The sequence below is a fragment of the Meriones unguiculatus genome, chromosome 6, assembly GCF_030254825.1.
Source record: "Meriones unguiculatus strain TT.TT164.6M chromosome 6, Bangor_MerUng_6.1, whole genome shotgun sequence".
NCBI lineage: Eukaryota > Metazoa > Chordata > Mammalia > Rodentia > Muridae > Meriones > Meriones unguiculatus.
In genome coordinates, this window is record NC_083354.1 from 121,001,422 (window position 1) to 121,022,390 (window position 20,969).

General features: G+C 42.3%; 1 non-coding gene across 1 annotated transcript; it reads right to left on the reverse strand.

The window, feature by feature from the left end:
• Nucleotides 1–9,027: 9,027 nt before the first annotated feature.
• On the reverse strand, nt 9,028–9,158 carry LOC132654977 (small nucleolar RNA SNORA17). The gene has a single exon (XR_009592576.1). It is a non-coding gene; the product is annotated as a small nucleolar RNA SNORA17 (small nucleolar RNA).
• Between the last annotated feature and the right edge of the window lie 11,811 nt (nt 9,159–20,969).

The following is a 20,969-nucleotide window of genomic DNA, read 5'->3' on the forward strand; positions in this document are numbered from 1 at the left end:
GAAAAGCTCATTGGTGGAAATTTTGGTCATGTTTTTTTTTTTTTTTTTTCACTTTTGTCCTATGAATTGCTGTATGGTATAGTTTTTGTTTGTTTGTTTTTTGGTTTTGGGGGTGTTTTTTGTTTTTTGTTTTTTTTTTTTTTTTTGAGTCATGGATGTAGCCAGTTCCTAATCGTCTACTCCCTTTCCACTCCTCTCCCCCAACGCTAGGTAGGAGAGAAAGAAGGTTAAGAAGGGAATGGGACATAGTCCCCTTCACTTCTTGTAGCTGGTTTGGGCCATCGGGTTAATTTTGGGACAATACCAATCTCGGTCGTCAGGAGAGCCGGCTGTCCGGGTAACCAGCAAACGCAGCAAGCAGTTTTCTGTCCATCTCCTCCAAGCCACCACGTATTCTCTCTTTGGGCTCTTGTATTCATACCCCTCAGAGTCCTCAGACTTCAACTAACTCCAGCTGGCAAAGACCACGCCCCTTCATGAGGCAATCATTAGCTGTGGACGAACTAAAACTCCACACCTGGGATTAAAACAAAAACATGTTTATATAATATAACTGAGTTTTAAAAGAAACCAAAACCTCCATTGCACACGGATGTATGTATATATATATTTGTTTTCTTATTTTTATTTTCCCTCTCAAAGAATACATCCTAACCACAGCTTCCCCTGATTCCACCCCTCCTAGCTCACTCTCACCGCCCCTCTTCTATAGGGCCATTCCCCTCCATTTCCTCTTTAGAAAAGAACAGAGAACAGTATAAATACAGTAAGAAAAAACAAAGCCCAATAGGAGGAAAAGATTCTTAAGAACAGTCAAAAGAGCCAGAGAAACACAGATTGTAGGAGGAGGGTTTTGTGGCTGGGTTGGTGTCTCTTTCCATAATCTGCAGAGTACCTTCCCATAACAAAGAGACTAAAAAACAGGGCTGAAGGACTGAAGCCAGCACCTGCTCAACCTCTCTGTGCTCAGTGAGCTATGTGGGAGTTGTCCTCATCAATGGGACCCTGCTGTCAGTTTTCAGAGAGTGACCTTCTCTCCTAGCATCAGCTTAGGTTGTTTAGAATCTTCATGGAACCTCCTCAGCCAACAACTGAACCAAATACAAACCAGTCCCACTACTAGAAGCCTTGCTTGGCATAAAAAAAAAAAAAAAAAGGCCAGTTCAGACTCTATTATTATTTGTCTTCTCTAAGGTCACCCTCATAGATTCCAGAAAGTTTCCACTGTACTAGGTGTCCACAGCTCTCCCAAGTGCCCCCCAGTTCCACCTGTCTCTCCTTACCCCCTCGTGTTATCTCTCCCCTCAACATCTGATCCTGCCTTCTCCCATCCCCACCTGCCCCTAGTCTGCCCACAGAATGAATATATTCTATTTCTCCAACTGTTCAAGACCTGGAAAATAGAAGTATAGTTTCTGGCTTGTGGTAAGGATTATATAAACATTTAATTAATGTCTGCAATGATTGAATCTGCTTCTCTTTCCTTTAATACTTGATACTTCACAATGGTGGTGTAAGCTAGGCTTGGTATCACAAACCAGCAATCCCAGCTATTTGGAAGGTTGTGGCAAGAGGATTACAAATTGACGGCCTGTCTAGGCTGTAGAGTGAGTTCAAGGCCATCTTGATAGTTTATAAAAATAATAATTGAAAAGACCCAGGGGTGTAGCTCATTGATAGAGGATCCATGTTTCCTACGTGAGGACCTGCAATTAAAAAAAGAAAAAAAGTGTGGCTACCAGACTCTTGTAGCCTCTGTCAGTCTTTCTGTCCCCAAGTCTCATGACTTGAAGGCAAAATCGAGAAGCTGCATTTGTTTGATCTTTTGTCTGTGTCTGTGAGAAGTTTCCCTGGAGTCTAAGACTCTGGCTTTGCTGTGGAAGCTGAAGGCTTTCTACCACCAGAGGAAGAGTTAACAAAAGCAGTCTTGTAATTGTGTTAGCCAAGGATTTTAAGTAGAGAAAGCTTCATCCCTCCAAAGTGTTTTGAAGAAGAGACATATTGTTGATTTGTTCCACATTGGACAACTAATATAAACAAGCAGACTCCTGTCTTTTGTCATATGTCAGGCATTCTGTCCTCTATAAGAATAGAAACTTCATTGAAAAACACATCTGGTTTCTGAGCTCAGGCCTGTCCATCAACAAAGCAGATGATCTGAAAGCACCAGAAGGTGGGGCCGTACATTGGGCTACAGGCATTTTTCCAATCTATGGCTGCCAAGTAAAAGCAGACTAGTCTTTGTGAATGTGGGAAATAATAACCAGCGCTGGAAGAGAAAGCTGAACTGCAGAGAAGGAACCACTGTGGAAGGGTAAGCATGTGATGACTGTAAAGGCAGTGGAGTTAGCAATAGGGAAGGCTTATGGGAGAGGATGGGTTATTGGGCTATAGAAAAAGCAAAGATCCCCATCAAGAGAAGTGTGCCCCGTCCGGCCTCTGCGGGCCGCCTCTGCTGGCACACAGTCCTGGAAGAGGGTGCAGGCAGCGTGTTCTCACCCTGTGTGAGGAAAAGGATTCAGACTGACATGTTTTATTCATGCAGCCCTATTTCTGAAAAGCTAAAAGTAACCTTCAGGGCCTTATCAATTTTAAAAAGACAAATCTTTTCTGCAGACTTTTTGGAAGCTGATGGGACTATTCACAATTTTAAATATTTGTTTTTGTTAAAAAAAAAAAGTGATTGCTATCCAGCATGACTGCTAGTTTCTTCTTCCCTTGATCTGTAGGAAATTATTCAAGGACCAAAGTAATTACTACACCTGGGATTATAAATTATTAAAGCACATTCAAACTTGATCTCTCCTTTATTTTAAGCATAAATTAGAGATACTTAACAGTTGTATGAAAGAAAGCAAAGTCTCTGTCCACAACATTTGCTCAGTTTGGCTCAGTGAGAGAGAAAGAAGACAGAAGTAGTGCTACTGTGTTAAAAAATATACAGATACCAACAAAAGAAAAAGGATACAATTCATTGCTAACGCACTGATATCTTATACCCAAGTAAAACCTCCAGTGACGGAAATGGGTTGCATTTTCTTGAGTCATTGGCAAAAGAGGCCCCACAGACCCCAGGAACATGATAGGCTTTTGCCAAGGCCGTTGGTTATTCTCCCAGACCTGATGGCACGGCCATATTGCTGCTGATGCAACTGCCTTATATCATCAAACTTGGCGAAACTGAGATGGTACCCCGCTTGAAGTCCCAGCCCTTTTGACTAGCATTTGTGGTGCTGAAGGGTACATTGACTGTTACCAGAGGAGAAGCCTAACCACTGATATCACCCAGCTACAGACTTTACAACCGATCACAGTAGCTTGCAATGGTGACACAATATTGGGGAAACAACCAACCACTTTTTTTAGTTAGACAGGCTAACTCCAGGAAGTAGAACCGGTGACTGACACTGCCAGCATGGCCAAGACTAGATAGGTCATGGATCCTCAGGCAAAACTACTACTATTGTTCTGCTCAAGTATCAAAGTAATAAAATGACTCCTAGTGACATTCTTTTATACTCATAGATCAATGAGTCAATCCTCATCAGAGAAAATTCTTATGTTAGCTGGGGATGGACACAGACTCAGGACTGTGAAATGTGCCAAGAGTGAGAGAATCTTTTAAATTGAAAATAAATTTTTTCATACAATATATTTTTCATATAATATGTTCTGACTATGGTTTTCCCTGCTCCAACTCTTCCCAGATCCTCTCCATCTCCCAATCTACCCAAATCTACACCCTTTTTTGTTCTTACTAGAAAGCAAACAGTCATCTAAAGAAAAAAATAAGATAAAAACAAACAAACCTGAATTGGACAAAACAAACAAACAAAGAAACACCAATCAGGAAAAAAATCCAAAAAGTCTTGTAAATCTGTGTTTATACATGAAAAGGATTAAAAAAATTATAATAAATTTAATTGCTCCCTCATTCTGGCTTTAACTATCTGAAATATATACTTTTTTTAATTACATGTGCAACGGGCTTAAACACTAGTGTATTTAAGTCCTTCCCCTCATGTTCCGAAAAGTATTCATTGTGATCTCAGAGGACAGACGTGTTGTAGAAACGTGAAACAGTTGAAACACTTAAACTGATTATATTTCTATTTGGCTTTCGAATGAGGTGTGATGGCCATTCTTGGTTGTCAATTACATCTGGGATCAACTGAAATGTAAATGACTGGGCACAGCTGGGAGGGACTTCTGCTTTTGTTTTAAATTAAGTCATTTGAAGTGATCTGGATCTTTAAGGTGGGAAGACACACCTTTAGTTCAGATCTTTTCAGGTGGGAAGATCCACCTTTAATCTGGGCCACACCCTCTTCTAGCAGCCTATATAAAGGACATTAAAGCAGGAAGTTCTCTCTTTCTCTCTTCTTCTGCTTGCTCTTGCTAGCAAGTCCATTCCTTCACTGTCATTAGAGCCTACCTCTTCATGATTCTGATGACCAGAATATATACATTTATGTATCTATATATGTACGTGTGTGTGTGTGTGTGTGTGTGTGTGTGTGTGTGTATTGAAGACCAGTTGAGACCTTGAGACTTGTGAACAACTATTGTATTCCTGGACCCACTGTTTGTATGCAACCATTGTTGGACTAGCTGGATCACAGCCTCTAGGCCATTCTTACAAATATCCTTTACACATATGTTCATTCTGTAACTTCTGTTTCTTCAGAGAAGTCTGACTAATATGTACTAAAAGGAAGGGTTTTTCCCCATTCTGTGACAATGCAGCTGATATTTAAGAAATACATGGGGAAGAGCATGTGTTTGTTAGGATAATGATATTTTCCTTGACACAACCTGCCAAGGGAGAAATATAAAACCCACTTTAGAAATGATTGCTTGGTAGAACTATGCACCCTGCCCACAGTTACAACAGGATAAGAAAGAACTGGAGAAGGTGTGCAAAACAGGGACCTTCTAGCCAGCTAGCCTGCTGCCCCGGATACATCCAGCCAGCTCAGCCAATCGCTTGCCTGATTTATATTTACATTGTATAAATTGGTGGCTTAATTAAATGTTCTGGATGATAGGATTATATTATTTTGGACTGACAGATTTTTAATTAGAAAATGATAAAAGACTTAAATCAACTTTTAAGGTTGTTTTCCCATTAAAAATATTTGGAGGGGCTGGAAGTGTAGTTCCAGGCAGCACGCACCGGGGAGCTGCCCATCCCTTCCCCACCTGCACTGGGGTCACAGTCACCCATTGCCGTGCCTGGCGTTTTTGTGGTTATAGTGGTCTGTACTCAAATCTTAGGTATTTATGAAGCTATCAGTTTATGAACTGAGCTTTCTGCCAAGCCCCTTGAAAATCTTACTTAAGGAAGAAAATACTCAGTTTCAAAAGAGCCAATGAACAGCTTGTTTTTGGACTCTGCCAAAGGGAAAAAAACAATGGAATATAAAATGTTCTGTCTTGATTACCTAACTTCATTTACTAAGGAGATGATGTTTCCAGCTTCCTTGACCTTGAAGTTCACCTAATTTGAAGTTTCATTTTAATGTGCAAACACGGCAAATACATCTGTCTTGCCTACTCTATGACAGATAGCACTAGTAAATCACCCACGGAGACCAGATGTAGTCCGGAGCCCACTTCAGCACTAAGCAGGATGGCGTAGTCTTCAACCAGTGACTAATGGAAAACTCAGCATGAGAAAAAGTTCTCCGTTGGTTTACAGCACGAGAGGAGCTGGACTGGGGAGTCTGAGCCATGCTCTCTGGGTAGGGTTTACCATGGTGATTATTTTGGACTACTCTAAACAGTCAGGTTTTACATTTTTCTCTGTAATGTTCTACTTGAGGTTGTGGCCTAAAGGAGGGAAGGTTTTAGGGTGGGAGTGTCTCACCTTCTCATGGGTCTCTGCTAGGAAACTGGATAACTGAAAGGGTAAAGATGATACAAGTTCATTTAGATTGCTGGGAGCAGTATCTTGGTTTTCCATTATTAAGCTGTTTATAGTAAGGATCATTCCCCTTCTTCAAACAACATATCATTTTTATGTGACAAACGTATGATTTTAGAATCATTGTCTTGGGACACACTAATTACAGCCTGGGCCCCTTCGCAGACCTCCATGGGATAAGAGGGCAGGCATCTTGAGACAAACCTTTTGGCAAACCTCAGATAACACCTCAACCGAGGTTCCCTGGCTTTTGAGTAGAAATGAACCTGTGGATTAGCATTAAATAGAAATAAATGTTCTCAGCAGGGAAGAGTCATTACCAGTGAAATGCACCGGGCGTTCTGTTTACAGCGCTGTGACGGATCATGACATGTACATTTAAATAAAACCCTGTGGCTTTGGCTTCAGGCATTCATATGTGAAATATTGATTTAGCCTGCTCTTAATTTGAAATGTAAGGTGACTACAATGGAGCATGTCTATCAAGCTCACTGATGGGCAATACACAATTAGAGGCTCCAATAGGAATATGAGCAGGACTCTGAATAATATTGGGGGGATCTGGGGTACTTGGTGGCCACTTTTGTTCAGTTGGCCAGAGGGTGGATGGCTTTAGTTAGAAAGAATATGGAACTCTTTGTTTGTATATATACCTGAATGCTAAATGCATTTTCTTTCCTGTAAACATTCATTGGGATTTATCACATAGAAATCTTTCTTGTCTATGTTACCCTTATTTTCTAGTAACTGTAAACTTGTAACCTATGTGAGTGCTGATGGCTTCTCAATGCCCAGGACCCTGCCCAGTCTATAGTTGTAGCTCAGGAAATATTTGATGAATATGAATATGTTAAAGTTGGGGAAATTCTGCTCTTGGGCCAGGACTTCTCTCATTATTAATTTGATTTAATTCCTGGATAGATATGTTTAAAAAAATAAATCAGTGGATTCAATTGTCTGATGGGCATGAGAGATCAGCTTTAGGCTAGGGAAGTCAGCTCACTTTATTCTGGAGTTTTTGCACTTGTGGGAATGAACCAAGCCATTTTGAATGGACCATGAACAAAACACTGAAAATGAGCCAGTGTTCACGCCTCTGATTTCCACGTGCTCACTATTAAACTTACTTGCCTGAGCACACACAGTTAAGCCTCTTCACAGCCAACATGTTTCTCCTTAGTCTTTACAAAGGAAGCTTCTCCTTTGGAATGGTGATTGTCACATTGCCTAGAGCATACACACCCATGCGACAATCAACTCCACCGTCTACACAGGGACATTCTTGAGAGTGAAGGTCTGGGGTCTATTAACAGTCAAGTTAATAGAGTGTAACGTAGAGCCAAAGATAGCACTGTTTCAGATCCCGTGCCCTTCTGATTGCACCAGTTTCAAAAATGTATGACTCTCAGCAATTGGTGAGCAGGCAAAATGAAAAAAATTTTTTTTGGTAAAATTTAAAAGCATTCTTTTTTAAGAATTTTTTTTAACCTGCCCTCCACCCTTGCAACCTCTCCCACCAACAGAGAAAAACAATTTGTGGTGGATGTAGTGTGTCACAGTATGTCTCAGAGTATACTTTTTTGTTCACAGTTCTTTGCTTGCAAATGTTCATTGCAATGAGTCACTAGTCTGCACAAGGCCTCTGGTTCGGGCTACTCTATTAATACTGGAATCTTACTGGGACTCCTTTCAGATATCCTGCTGTTGCTCCATGTCATGGAAATCCAGTAGTTTTAGATCTGTAGAACTAGCTTCTTCATGCCTCCAGCAGTCTATTGGTGGAGTAGATATTGGGGTGGGCCAATTCAAAGCCTTGGATCTGGGCCTGAGAGGTATCTGAGCTGGTCAGCTCACTGGCTCTCCTGCTCTCATGTTCTTGGGGCAGGCTCACTAGCAACTCTCCACCCTCAACATTCTCCAGGGTGCTGCAGCCAGTGAGGGACATGGCCATTTCTGCCACTCTCACGACCCTGGGGCCAGCTCTCTTGCCTGCCATAGGTGGCAAGGTACGTGGGAGGGGAGGAGGGCATCTCTATTTATGTCACTGCCACTATGTGAGAGGCAGGGTCAGCTCTCTTATGCCCATGACCCATAGGGATCAGCTCTCCGGAGTTCTCCTGCTCTCATGACCCCAGGACCAGGACTTCCACGTGCCACAGGTGGTGAGGGGTGAGGTGGTGAGGTTATCTCTCCCTTATCCACATCACTACTTGGGAGACAAGTGGTAGTGCCAGCTCTTCCACACTCATATCCTCGGGGCAGCTTGCCTGAAATTCCTGCAATGTTCAGGGCCCACTCTCCTGAGTACTGCAGCTAGCTAGGGGTGGGGCTCAGCTCTCCTGCTTTCATGCTTTCACGGCCAGCTCTCCTAGGATGCCCAGGTGAGTGGTGGGGTCAGTTCTGCATGGTCCTCAGACATCAACACGCCTCAAGGTAGCATCCTAGACCAGGGACTTTCACCTAGCTCTGGCGGGAACAGACTCCTGCTGCAGCAGGGCCACAAACACAGGCGTGGTCCCTGGTGGCAGCACAGGGCAGGACTCCACCACGGTTCAAGGTGGCATTGCTGGCTACTCATATCACGCTGTTCCTCACTACCCTTGAGTCTCCAGTTCTGCCTCTCTTCATGCCCACATCCTTCTGTGTCGCTTTCTCTTCCATTTCTCCACCACTTACTTGCTCCTCTTGGTGGCACCAGGGCTCTCTGAGTGTCTGGGGTTGTTTCAGGAGTGCTATGCCCCACTCACACATCAGGGCACTGGGCAAGGGTCATCTCAGGCATGGCCTGCTATCCCAGACCTGCATGGTCCTGAACTGGTGATCATCTCAGGTTAGTCTCCTGCCTGGGCCCCCTGGCACCAGTCTGGTGGTCGTCTTGGTCCACCCGAGTGGCCCATTACAAAGGTTATCTGTCTTGGGCCCATCCCTGACAAGAGTGCCTGTCCCCCCATGGTCCCAGGCATGGTTCTTCTAGCCTCCTGCTTGCCCTCTGACCTGGGAACCCACCAGAGCCTGCTGATTGTCTCAGGCTAGTTCCTGTTCTGACTGGTCTGACTGGACTGGTGGTCCTCACTGGCTTGCTTTTTTTTTTTCTTTCAGGGAATGCTATGCTACTAACCATTCATGTGTATATAGCTCAGGACACTGAGCACAGAAATAGCCTCTCTGGTCTCTGCCACCTACTGATGCTCATGTGACACAGCAGCCACACCTGCAATGTCTCTCGGGCAGGTAAAATCAGTTTTACAGAATTGGTTAGGTGACTATTTCTAAAGAGCTAAAGATCCCTAGAACCCATCTTTTTGGAAGAAATGACATATGCCCTGGGTTGAGTTTTGATGTAATTGTGCTTCCTTGGGCACCATTGTATTACACCAAGAAACCTTTCCCCAAACTATACTGTGTTTAAATTTGCTGGGAATAAGTTGTCTGCCATCAGACTGTTTAGAAATCTTTATCCGGGCTGACGAAGTCAATCTGAAAAGTTTTCATTCTCATCTCTTCACAGTTTGCTTCCCTGTCTATACACCTGCAGTGTCCCCCCACTTTATAAAGGTAGGAAGAGAGAGCCAACTTCACAGAATTGGTCTCAGGCCTCCATACGCGCACTGTGGCAGGTGCATGCCCATCTCTCTGTCTGTCTGTTTGTCTGTCTCTCATACACACACACACATAAAACATTTCTAGAAAGAAAAAAGAGGAAGCAGATCTGATTTACTGAGTCAATAAAGGTTAGCTGTTGCTGAGCTGAATGTCAGTGTTATAAGAATGAACAGGATCTCAAAAACCTTATATGCTGGAGAACCATGTGTCATCAGGCTTCTTTTTTGGCATAATTAATGCTCTCTTGAATTCTCGAAATTGTTCTGTTCTCTGAAAATTCTGTATGTAACAAATTACCCTCAAAGCTTAATTAAAGCAATTTAAATACAGCTTGTGATATTTTACATCAGGAATTCAAGCAAAGCTCAGCTGGGCAAAGTTTCTATTTCTATTGATCTTGAAGGGTGGAATCAGCAAATGAGCTGGATTGGAGGGATGTTCAACTCATGAATTCTGGTGCTTTGGCAGAGATGGCAGGGTCGAGTGGCTGGGTTGAACCATGATAGTGGCTATTTCCACGATAGGGGTCTGTTGCGAATGACTGTTCTCTGAGCCAAGCATCCACCATCTTGAGTTCCGCTGTGCTTGCCTTTCAAAGGTCATCCAAGATAGGCTGGTTAATGGTTTACACCTGACATAGAGGCATAGCCCAGGGCATTGAGTTCTTTATTGAGTATCCAGACACTCCCTACTTCTTGGCAAGGCTGTGTGTGCCTGTGTGCATGTATCATATAAAGTCAGGGGAAGACTACAGAGAAGCCATCATTCTAGCTGGGGAAGGCTTTTCAGATGTGGCCAGTTGAGTGAGAGGTGCCCAGACCCTTGTAAGTAACTCCTCCCATAAGCTGTATAAAGAAGCCCAATAAATTTGATTCCCCAGAGTGAAATGTGCTAGATACATGCCTCAGTTTTCCACTGGGACCTTGGGAGGAGGGAGTGGACATTGCTTTGCATCTGCCCTAGGAAAGGAATTTTTGCAAGATCTTGGCATACTCATTCCTTGAACATATTCCTAGACAGGTGGAAGCTACCTGAACTTTTAGGATGTAGCTTTGAAAGCCACATCTTGTCTTTCTGCTTTCCTCTGTTGGTTGAAACAGAAATAGATGTAGCCTGCTCATGTTTAAGAAGAAGGACATAAACCTCCTCTCCCAGAAGGGATGTCAAGGAATTTGCAGCCGTATTTAATAAACTACCATGCTCTACTGGCAGTTTATCTAAGGAGAGCTTTAAGCAAGTCTACTCTCGAGATCTGTCTCATTTTCTGCTCACTCCTCTGCACTATCAGCCAATTCTTAATTGATTTCCTGTTATGATATTCATTTTGTCTTACAAGTTGTTGACTAATGCCTACCTGCTTATTATCCTTTTGTTAAAAATTTCTCAGAGAATATCTCTGTTTGTCAATGAAACCCATATTACTTTGGCTGCCCTTCAAAGGTCTTCATCCTCTTACTGCAACTTAACTTTACTAATGTGTATTCCATACTATCTTCAGTCATGAGTCTATGAGACTCAGTAAGTAAACCACTTAAGTCTGTGAAAGCTGAAACTTAAGACAGGATTCACAAGCTCCCTTTCCAACATCACAGAAAAGAAATGGAAAAAAGATCAGATGCCAGCCCTGACTGCTACTCCAGCAAAATTCTGAATCATCTTAGATGGAGAAAACAAGATATTCCAGGCCAAAAACAAATTTAAACAATATCTATCTACAAATCCATCTCTACAGAAGACACTAGAAGGAAAACTCCAACCCAAGGATGGTAACTACCCCCAGGAAAAGACACGAAATAAATAATCCCGCGTCAGCAAAACCGAAAGAAAGGCAGAACACACACACCACACACATACACCCTACTGCCACCAACATCAAAATAACAGGAAGTAACAATCATTGGCCATTACTATCACTCAACATCAATGGACTCAATTCACCAATAAAAAGACAGAGGCTAACAGAATACGAGTTCTCTTTTCAGTAATGACTGACATGTTATCAATACTGCTCTAAGTAATGCCTCACCACATTCCTGTAAGTGACCCTCACCCAGTAAACTGATTGGTTTACCAAGTTGGACTTTGGTGGAGTTGTTACTTTTGTCCATTGTTGGTTGCCTATGAATAGATGTTTGTTCACGTTTCCCTAGGAAGAAACACAACAGCCTTCCAAGATGTTCAGTTCATTCAACAGCATTTGCTAAAGGGCTGGTTTCTCATGCTCTTTGAGTGGCCATGGAAACTGTAGAGGAAGAGGCAGAAATATCTGTAACTCTCGGAAAGCTGGAAAGTTTCTGCCTGTAAGTCATCATGTCTCTTGACAATTCACTTGTTCCATTCACGTGGTACCTTAGAGCTGTGTGAGTAGCTAAACTCTTAGGATCCTGAAACTGTGTAACCTCGAGACAGTTCTGCTTTGGCCATCAATATTTTTTGTTTCCCTTTCTGTAAAGTGAATGAATGAGAGTGCCTCTCACATAGTCCTATGATATTCAAATGTTATTAATTATAAGACACTTAAAGTAAAGCTCAGTGACCAGTAAGCAACAGGAAAGTGTTGGTGACTATTGTCACTATTTTTGAGGGTTCTTTCTCAGGACCTTCGCTGTATCTTTTACCCCCTCAAGCTATATATAGCCTGGCTATACTTAGGCCGAGCAATGTTTCTTTTGTAGGGAAGCAGTTTTGGGAGGCACAGGAGCTTCTGGGTCAGGTGGAGTAGCCCGAATCCAGCTCAACAGCCCATTAGTGGAGCCTCTGGCCAACTTCCATCTCTGTGCTTTCCTTCTTCAATGTTTGAAGTCTGCATAATGATACCCAACTCAGTTGTCATAGGGGCCTAATGAGGTCTGATTTGTAAATTGCCTAGTTAAGTGTCTGATGCATGGTGCAATTGCCCAAATGATGATGATAATGATGCAGAGGAGTGTAATGATGATGCTGAAATGATAACTCTGACAATCGTTAGAATCCCGCCTAGTTACATTGCTAAACAACTCTATAAGTGTCCTTTTGGATATTTTAGTACCATTATAAGCATAGTTTCCCTAATTGGTATTACATTATGATTAATATCTCCTTTTTATAATTTACTTAAATGGCCGATGCCTTTAAGTTCCAGACTGTATAAATTTGCTGAATTTTTGAAATGATTAAGATGCTTCTTCATACATGTACACTACAGTTCACGTCACTAGTGCCTTCTAGAACAGGCAAGAGTTTCCAACATTTTTTGTTATGGATCATGGCATTAAACAAATAAACTAAACTGATGCCTTTCAGTGCTTATTTTATTATCTCCTTAACATAAACTGCTTGTATAATGGAAACCCCAACGTTTTTTATGCATGCCTAGCTGGTTTCTCCCATCATTTCTTTTACTGGTTTGTTGTCAGTGTTTGTGTCCCCTGGATTTGTATGCTGATAACAGTCACTACTGTGCCGGAGTAAGGGGAAAGGACCCTTAGAACTGGTTAAATCATGAGGGCAGAAACTGGTAAATAGGATTAGTGCTTTTACTGCATTAGTCCGAGAGGGTTCTCGGCTCTACCATGTAGGCCCATAAGAAGGTGTATTCGTTAGGTGGGAAATGGATCCTTACCAGCTACAGGTCTGCTGGTGTCTTGATCTCAGAGTTTTCGCTTCCAGAATGGTAAGAATTATATTTCTGTTGGTTCTAAGTGTTCCCTAACCAGAGCTTATGATATTTTGTTCTAGCCACTCTAAAAAAAAAAAAAAAAACACCAGTTGGAATTATCTGTCTTTGACAGCATTGTTGGAACTGCACAGTACATAATTATTTACATCTTTGTCAAGGTTTATATTTTTAATCTATGCTAGGAAATTAGCAGATATATTTGTAGTACCATGGGCTTTTTAAATGCTTCTATTTCTTCCACCAGGGAGTCTAACAATTTTGATATTGTCACATACCGTTTTCGTCTGTCTGGTTCATGCTCAAGAACTCTGATGTCTACAAAACAAATAAGCAAAGTAATACATAAGTTACACTAATAAATCTTATAACATTTTAAGTCAGTTTACAATTTTGTGTTGGCTCATGTTCATAACTGTCTTTGGGTGCACATGACCAACATGCCATAAGTTGGACCTGCCTCTGGTATGAGGCCTCTTTGTTTAAAAATCAACATCATTAATTGCACAAAATAATGGTTTCATAGAAATAATTTAGTACACACACACAATATGCTTTAATTGTATATGCATTTTAATCAGCATCCTTTTCTCTCCCCTCCCCCTGCTCCTGATCTTCTACCTCCCTATTAGTCCCTAATCTGGATCTTTGACCCCCTTGTCCAGGTTCCATGCATAAGAGAAACCATGAATATGTGTTTTACTGAGCCTGGCTTTTGCATTTTGTATGATTATCTTCAGTTTCCCCTGTTTGGCTGCTAACAACGTGAGGCCACTCTTTTTTGTCACTGGATAAAATCCTCAGTGTGTGCCTGCTACACTACACATGTCTATTCACCTGTGAGGGCAGGCTGACTCTGTGTCAAAGCTGCCTGTTCATTTGTTATGCCGTATGTAGGAGGGAGAAGCTTTCAAGTGACTAAAGACGAAAGCTTGCATTTAGCAATCACTATTGATGTAAAAACAGCCTTTTTTTTTTCTGTTGTTAATTTCCAAATACGATGGATTCAGCAAATAAAAACACTGCTTCACAGCTGAAGAGGAAGAGACAGGTCAAGAGGAGGGTCCTAGAGGACAGCAGATAGGATCAGCCTGGCTGTCAACTGTGCTTCTTATGATTCCACTCACTGTCTCCCAGTAGTTGGAAAGGAGGTCAAGGTGACCTTAGGTTGTTCCAAGAAAATCATCCTGAAGCAAGAATGAGGCATGGCTACTACAGAAAGACTTATAGGGTCACGGGAGAAAGGAGGTTCAATACAGTTGACCCTCCCTATCTGTGAGTTCTGCAGACACAGTCGACAAACTGAAGACCGACAATATTTGCAAATTGAAGGATCAATGCAGAATACTTGCATACTATTTTTCATTTCCCTCACTGGGCAAACAATACAAACAACTGTTTACATAGCATTTCCGTTGCACTGGGTATTATAGTTAATCCAGAGATGATTTAAAGTACACAGAAGGATGTGAGCAGGTTATATGCAAATGTTCTGCTATTTTATGTAAAACAACTGAACATTTCGAGAGTTTGGTACCTCTGAGAGATTCTGAAACTAAGCTCCATGGGGGACCAAAGGCCAGCTATATTTATGTACATGCTAGTTTGATACTATGGTGATTAAGAAAATGATCAAAAAGTAATAAAAGAACTAGAGTATTTTTCACATGTGGATACTGAAAAATCAAAAAGCAAAAAACAAAAACTACAAAACTGTGTTCTGAAGCAATCATGTGACATACTGAATTAGTTCATATTTCAATGCTCCAAACACTGCAAAGGCTGGCATCCGATGTACAAATACTGACACTTTACCTATACAGTAAAAATCTTCAAACTGGACAATTCTGAGCTCTGTTCAACCTTCAGATGCATTTTATTTTTGCCACACAAAATAGGCCATATAATGTACATTTTTTTTGTAGTTAGCAAGATTTATAATTGTAGACAGCCTGGCTGTTCACCAAACTACATCTGCTTGTCTCTGGGCATATGGCAGGATGGCATTTCTCAGCCTCTATTACAGAGTGCGCGTTCACAAGATTGAGGTTTAACCACGAAATACACATGGACAGCTACCGTACGCATCTCATCTAGGCCTGGCTAATCATACCTACTATGTGCAACCCCCTGTGCATCTCTGTGTCTCTGCATGGCATTGTGGAAAGCTTCCTTGCCATCCTTTCCCCTTGCTCACCCTATCTTGAGACAGTATTGTGTGGCCAAGAAATGAATGGTATGTGAGCCATTATATATGCTGGGGTTCCTATGATAGAGCATTTAGATGTCCCTGTAACAAAGCATAAAATCTCCAAGATGGCATCATAGTTCACTTTCTATGTTACCAATGTCCTCCCTAGAGCGTTACCCACTTCCACTTTCTTCTAGGCATTTTCTGCCATCAAAGTTTAAGAATTTATACATGGCATTTTATGGTGTGTTAGGTCCACCTACTTAAACTGTTTCTTCAGATTTTCTACTCTTCTATGATGTCAAACTGGACACCATGGTTCATCCTTCAGCAAGGTCAGATTGATTCGAGTAAACATCACTGGGTGACTGTCATAGTCCAGGCACTGTGCTAGAGTCACAAAATTACAAGATGAATCACAGGTGAAACGTGGAAAATTTTTGGCATAAACATACATTTGTCAGGACACAGACTCCAGAAAGAAATGCCTGAGTAATTACGAATTTACCTAGAGCGAGTGCTGTGTCGACAGTGCTGACACGAATGAATGTTAGAGTACAAGACATGGCTGAAATCTGAAAATGTAAGGAAAAAGTTAGATGGCTTCTTAGAGCTGTGAACTAGAATCCATAATATTGATACTATGGAAAAGATTGTAGGAAACATTACTTAACATATGTTTTGGAAATATGTAACAAAAAAATGACATAAAATGGTAAATTTAGAGCATGAAGATTTTTAAACTTGTTATTGATTCTTTGTAAATTTATAGTCATGCGCCCCAATCTCATTCATCTCCCCGTCCCTTTGTACCTGCCTCCTCCCTTTGACATCTTCCCCAACCAAAAGAAAAAAAAAATCTCGTTGTGGAAGCTTTAGTGTGTCACAGTGTGTCCCACAGTATACCCTTCTCTCCACACTTCTTTACAAGCAAATGTTCACTGCAGTGAGTCACTGGTCTGGTCAAGGCCTCTGGCTCTTGCTTCACCATTAATACAGGATCCTCGCTGAGACTCCTCTTGGGTATCCTGTTGTTGCCCTGTGTCATGAAGAACCTGCAGCTTTGGACCTGCAGTACTGGACCCTTCAAATACAACAGCAGTTTACAGCTGGGGTAGATGTTGGAGTGGGCCAACACAAAGTCCTCGATCTGGGCCTTGATGGTAGCTAAGCTGGTGAGCCTGCCAGCTTTCACAAACCCACTCCACCAAGGCAAGCTCTCCAGCACTGCCCTGGCCACTCTACCCAACATTTCAGCTGGCAAGGGGCAGAACCAGCTATCTCACTTTCCAGCTTTTGGGGTGGCTCACTCATGCCTATGCCAGCAGGACCTGCTCTATTGTGCAGCCCAGGTGAGATGCAGGGCCCTCCCTCTTGAGTGCTGCAGCAGCAGAGGGGCTGGGGTAGCTCTCCCATGCTCATGCCCTCGTGGGTAGATCACATGCAACCCGCACAAGCAAAGCCAGCTCTACTGTGCTGCCCAAGCGCTGCAGACAGTGAGGGGCAGGGACAGCTTTCCCACACTCATGACCCCAGAGCCACTTCTCCTGCCTGCTGCAGGTGGCAAGGGGCAAGGGGGAGAGCATTTCTCCCTCATTCATACCATGAAGGGGCAGATGAGGGGAGGCTCAGCTCTTTCTTGTGATCACACCCTCTGGCTGACTCACCCACAGCCTCCTCCTGTCCCCCCTAAACCAGGGCCAACTCTAATGTGCTTCCTGGACAAGGAGTGGGGTGCTCTCCCGAGTGCTGCAGCTGGAGAGAGGCTCTCCTGCTCTCACACCTTTGGGGCAAGCTTCCCCATCATCCAGGTGAGGCCACTACCATCAGACATCAACATGGCCACAGGCAGCAGTTCAGACCTAAGACCTTAGGTGGTAATGGACTCTCATTGCTGCAGGGCCAAGGACTCAGACATAGCTGTAGGAGGTAGCACAGGCCAGGACCTCACCATGGCCTTTGGTGGCATTGCTGGCTACTCACATCAGGCTGTTCCTCACTACCCTATAGTCTCAAGTTCTGCCTCTCTTTGCTGTGCACACCTCCTTCTGTCTCTCTTTCTTTTCCATCTCTCCACTTACTTGCTCATCTTAGTGGTTCCTGGGGCCTCTGGGTGTCTGGGATCATCTCAGGAGGGCTATGCCCTGCCCATGCCATGTGGCACCAGGCTGGGATTGTCTCCGGTTTGTTCTTCCTGCCTGGGCTACATGGCACCAGGCAGAGGTGCTCTGCCCACCTGGGCCATGTGACTCCTCGAGTATGACGCTTTTTTTTTTAAGTCAAAAAATATAAACTAATAGATAATTGTTAAACTTGAGAAAGATATTTTATGGCATCTTGTAGATTAATGTTCTTATTAAAAACAGGTATAAATATAGAAAATATGCTCATTATGTATAACACATACTAGATGATATAATCATGTTTCTAAAGGGTGACAGTAGACTAGATTTATATGTTTAACTGGTTGATTGCCATCCAAAGTGATATATCTATATGTAGCTATGTCTTACTAAGGGTAAGAAATATTGTAGAAGCAGAAGACAGTGGCTTATGTCAATGGTCTCACCTACTTGAAAAGCACAAAGTTTATTTGAGCCTAAGAATTTGATACCAAACCAATCAATACAATGAAATCCTTCCTCCAAAATACGGAAGAAGGGAGGAAAGGTGAGGAAGAAGAGAAGAAAAAAAAGAGAGAGAGTGAGAAATGGACTGGGAAAGAATCCTGGGATAAAAATTACTGCGAACCGTGTTGGAATTTTTCTTGTTAGTTTTGTTTTATTTTGTTTAGATAGTGTCTGATGTAGCCAGGCTACTTGTTACACAGCTGAGGACCTTGAACTTGTGATTCTTGTTATTCCAGCTCATCGATGGTGGTTGTCTTAGTTCGGTTGCTTCTATTGCTGTCATAAAATATCATGACCAAAAGCAGCTAGAGGAGAAAAGGGTTTGTTTCAGCTTATAGTTCATAGCTCACCATCCAGAGAACTCAGGAAAGGAACCCAGAGGCAGGAATTGATGTAGAAGCCATGGTCAAGGTTTTTGTGGTTGATGGTCTCCTTCCTCTATTGGTGTTCTGTCTAGTTAGAGGGTGTCCTCTTCAGTCTCCATGACCATTGTTACTAAGAGTCACAGCTGGAGTCACCCCCATACCTTCCCAGAAGTGAGCTTTTCACAGATATGCTGAACCCACAGTTTCTCTTCTTCCTGTAGGGCGTCTGTCTTCCTGCTCCTGCTTCAGCTGTCTATTCTATTTCCCCTTTAGAGTGAGGTCTAAGCATCCTCCCTCCTTGTTACTTATCTTTTTGGATCTGTGAATTGTAGTGTGTTTATCTTGTACTCCATGGCTAAACCCTGCTTATAAGTGAGTACATACCATGTGCATCTTTCTGGGTCTCTGTTTCCTAACTCAGGATGGTCTTTTCTAATTCCACCAATTTGCCTGCAAGTTTCATGATTTCCTTGTTTTTAAAGCTGAATAGTATTCCATAGTATACCACAGTTTCTTTATCCATTCTTGAGGGACATCTAGGTTGTTTCCAGATTCTGGCTATTACAAATAAAGCTGCTACGAACATGTTGAGCAAATGTCCTTGTTGTATGGTAGAATATATTTGGTTATATTCCCAGAAGTGGTCTTGAGGTAGAGCTATTTCCAATTTTCTGAGAAAACAACAGATTGATTTCCAAAGTGGTTTTATAAGTTTGCACCCCCACCAGCGACAGAGGAGGGTTCCGCCACTCCACACATCCTTACAGCCATACCACCCCGAACACTCCGGATCTCATCTATCTCAGACGCTAAGCATGGTCAGGCCTGGTTAGTAATTGGATGGGAACTTTCTATTAAAACTCTTCATATCACAGTTGATTTTGGACAACTGAAACAGTAACACGTAGAAACACAAAAGTGACCGATGTATCTGAAAACCTGAAAATTAAGTCTTCATATCCAGCCTCAAAACACCTGAGTGAAATACCTACCACAAAGGTGGCAAGGTTAAAAGCATAAACGACATTAAAGAACACTTAGATACTTTCAGGGAGAATGTATCCATGTTAAAGTAAAGTAATAATGTTTAAGAGACCTTAAAGGGAAGACTCTTAAGATAATAGCATTTAAAGCTCAATAGGATACAACTGGTGTTCTAACTCTGGACTGGTGACAGGTCATCTCTCGGGCTCTTTTCCTTGTGTTTGACTGTGGAGCTCATTTACTACCTCAATCTTGGAAGTGTGAGGGCATAAAACAGAAATAAAAGACCCGAATTCCGTCCATATTAACTTCAAAATGTGACTTTGAATAAATGCCACCTGTAACTTTCAAGTGATTTCTAGAAATATTACCTCATACTGAGGGGAGCAGTTGCCTACATAGTAGCTATGCAGAACAGTTGAATCAGGTCTGCAGTTTCAAAGGTGATACTGTGCTCCAAAGAGAAGTGAGCACAGCTTTCCATTCCAGGGAAGATCCAGTGTCAATGGAAGAAAGATATCTATGGGTGTCTCCATGGAGATGCAATATGAATCATTCTTTGATTCAGTGAGTCACCTGAGTCCTCAGAAAATAATATAATTTAATCCCAAAAAACACAGAAACACTGAGATAAATTCAGTTTTTAGATTCACAATCAGTTGATGTTTCCATTCCTAAAAGTCCGCAGCATCATGGAGACATTAAGACAGTGTGTGAAGATAGAGCCAATGAAATTGACTTCTTTCTTTCTCCATAATTTGTATAAATGCTATTGCTAAAATAAATCTTAAGACAGAAGAACAATTTCACTATCATTCTCCTATAAAATCCTGTTTTGTGCTGTGCAGATTTATTCAGATGCTTCTGGAGTTAAGATGGGGTTACATCCTTATAAATCCTTTGCAGATTGAGACCATCATAAGCTTGAAAGTGCGCTGATTATGCCAAAGCTGCAGCGCATCACAGCATCGTAGCACATCCTCTGCAGAGCGTCTGTGGCTCTCTCTCTGATAAAAAATTACTAACTGGGAGTGGTGGCTTTCTGCTACTGCCCAGAAGCGTGAGAGAAGGTTCTCCCACATATTGCTAGGCTAGGAAAAGATCCAAATTCAAAAATTCAAAGATCCCATCCCATGGGATTTATAGCATCCTCACACTAGGATAAGATGGGAAAGGTTTGTGACATCATAAGTTGGCGACTGTTTGTACTTTTATTGCAGTTCCGTTGTGATTTGTATCCCCTGTAGGATATGCATGGAAGGCGTGGCCTCTAGCTGGAGTGATTCTTTGGAAGCTGGTAGATATTTTAGGAGATAAGACACAGTCGGAGGAAGGGGAGCACAGGGGCACGTGGTCGGGGGCTGCACCTATCTTTAGCACATCACCCCTGTCTTTTCCCTTTGCTTCCTGGTTGCCTGAGGTCTGCAACCTCTTCCTGCGCATGATCCCAGGCCATGTTGTTGTGCCTGTGCCTCATTCCACTTCCAGATCATGAATCCAGCAGGTATTTGGAATGAAATTTCCTGACCTTTGAGCCAGGTGAACTGAATCCTCTATTTTAACTGATTTTTCTCGTCACAGTCACAATCTAACAGAAAGTTTGTTGCCTGGATAG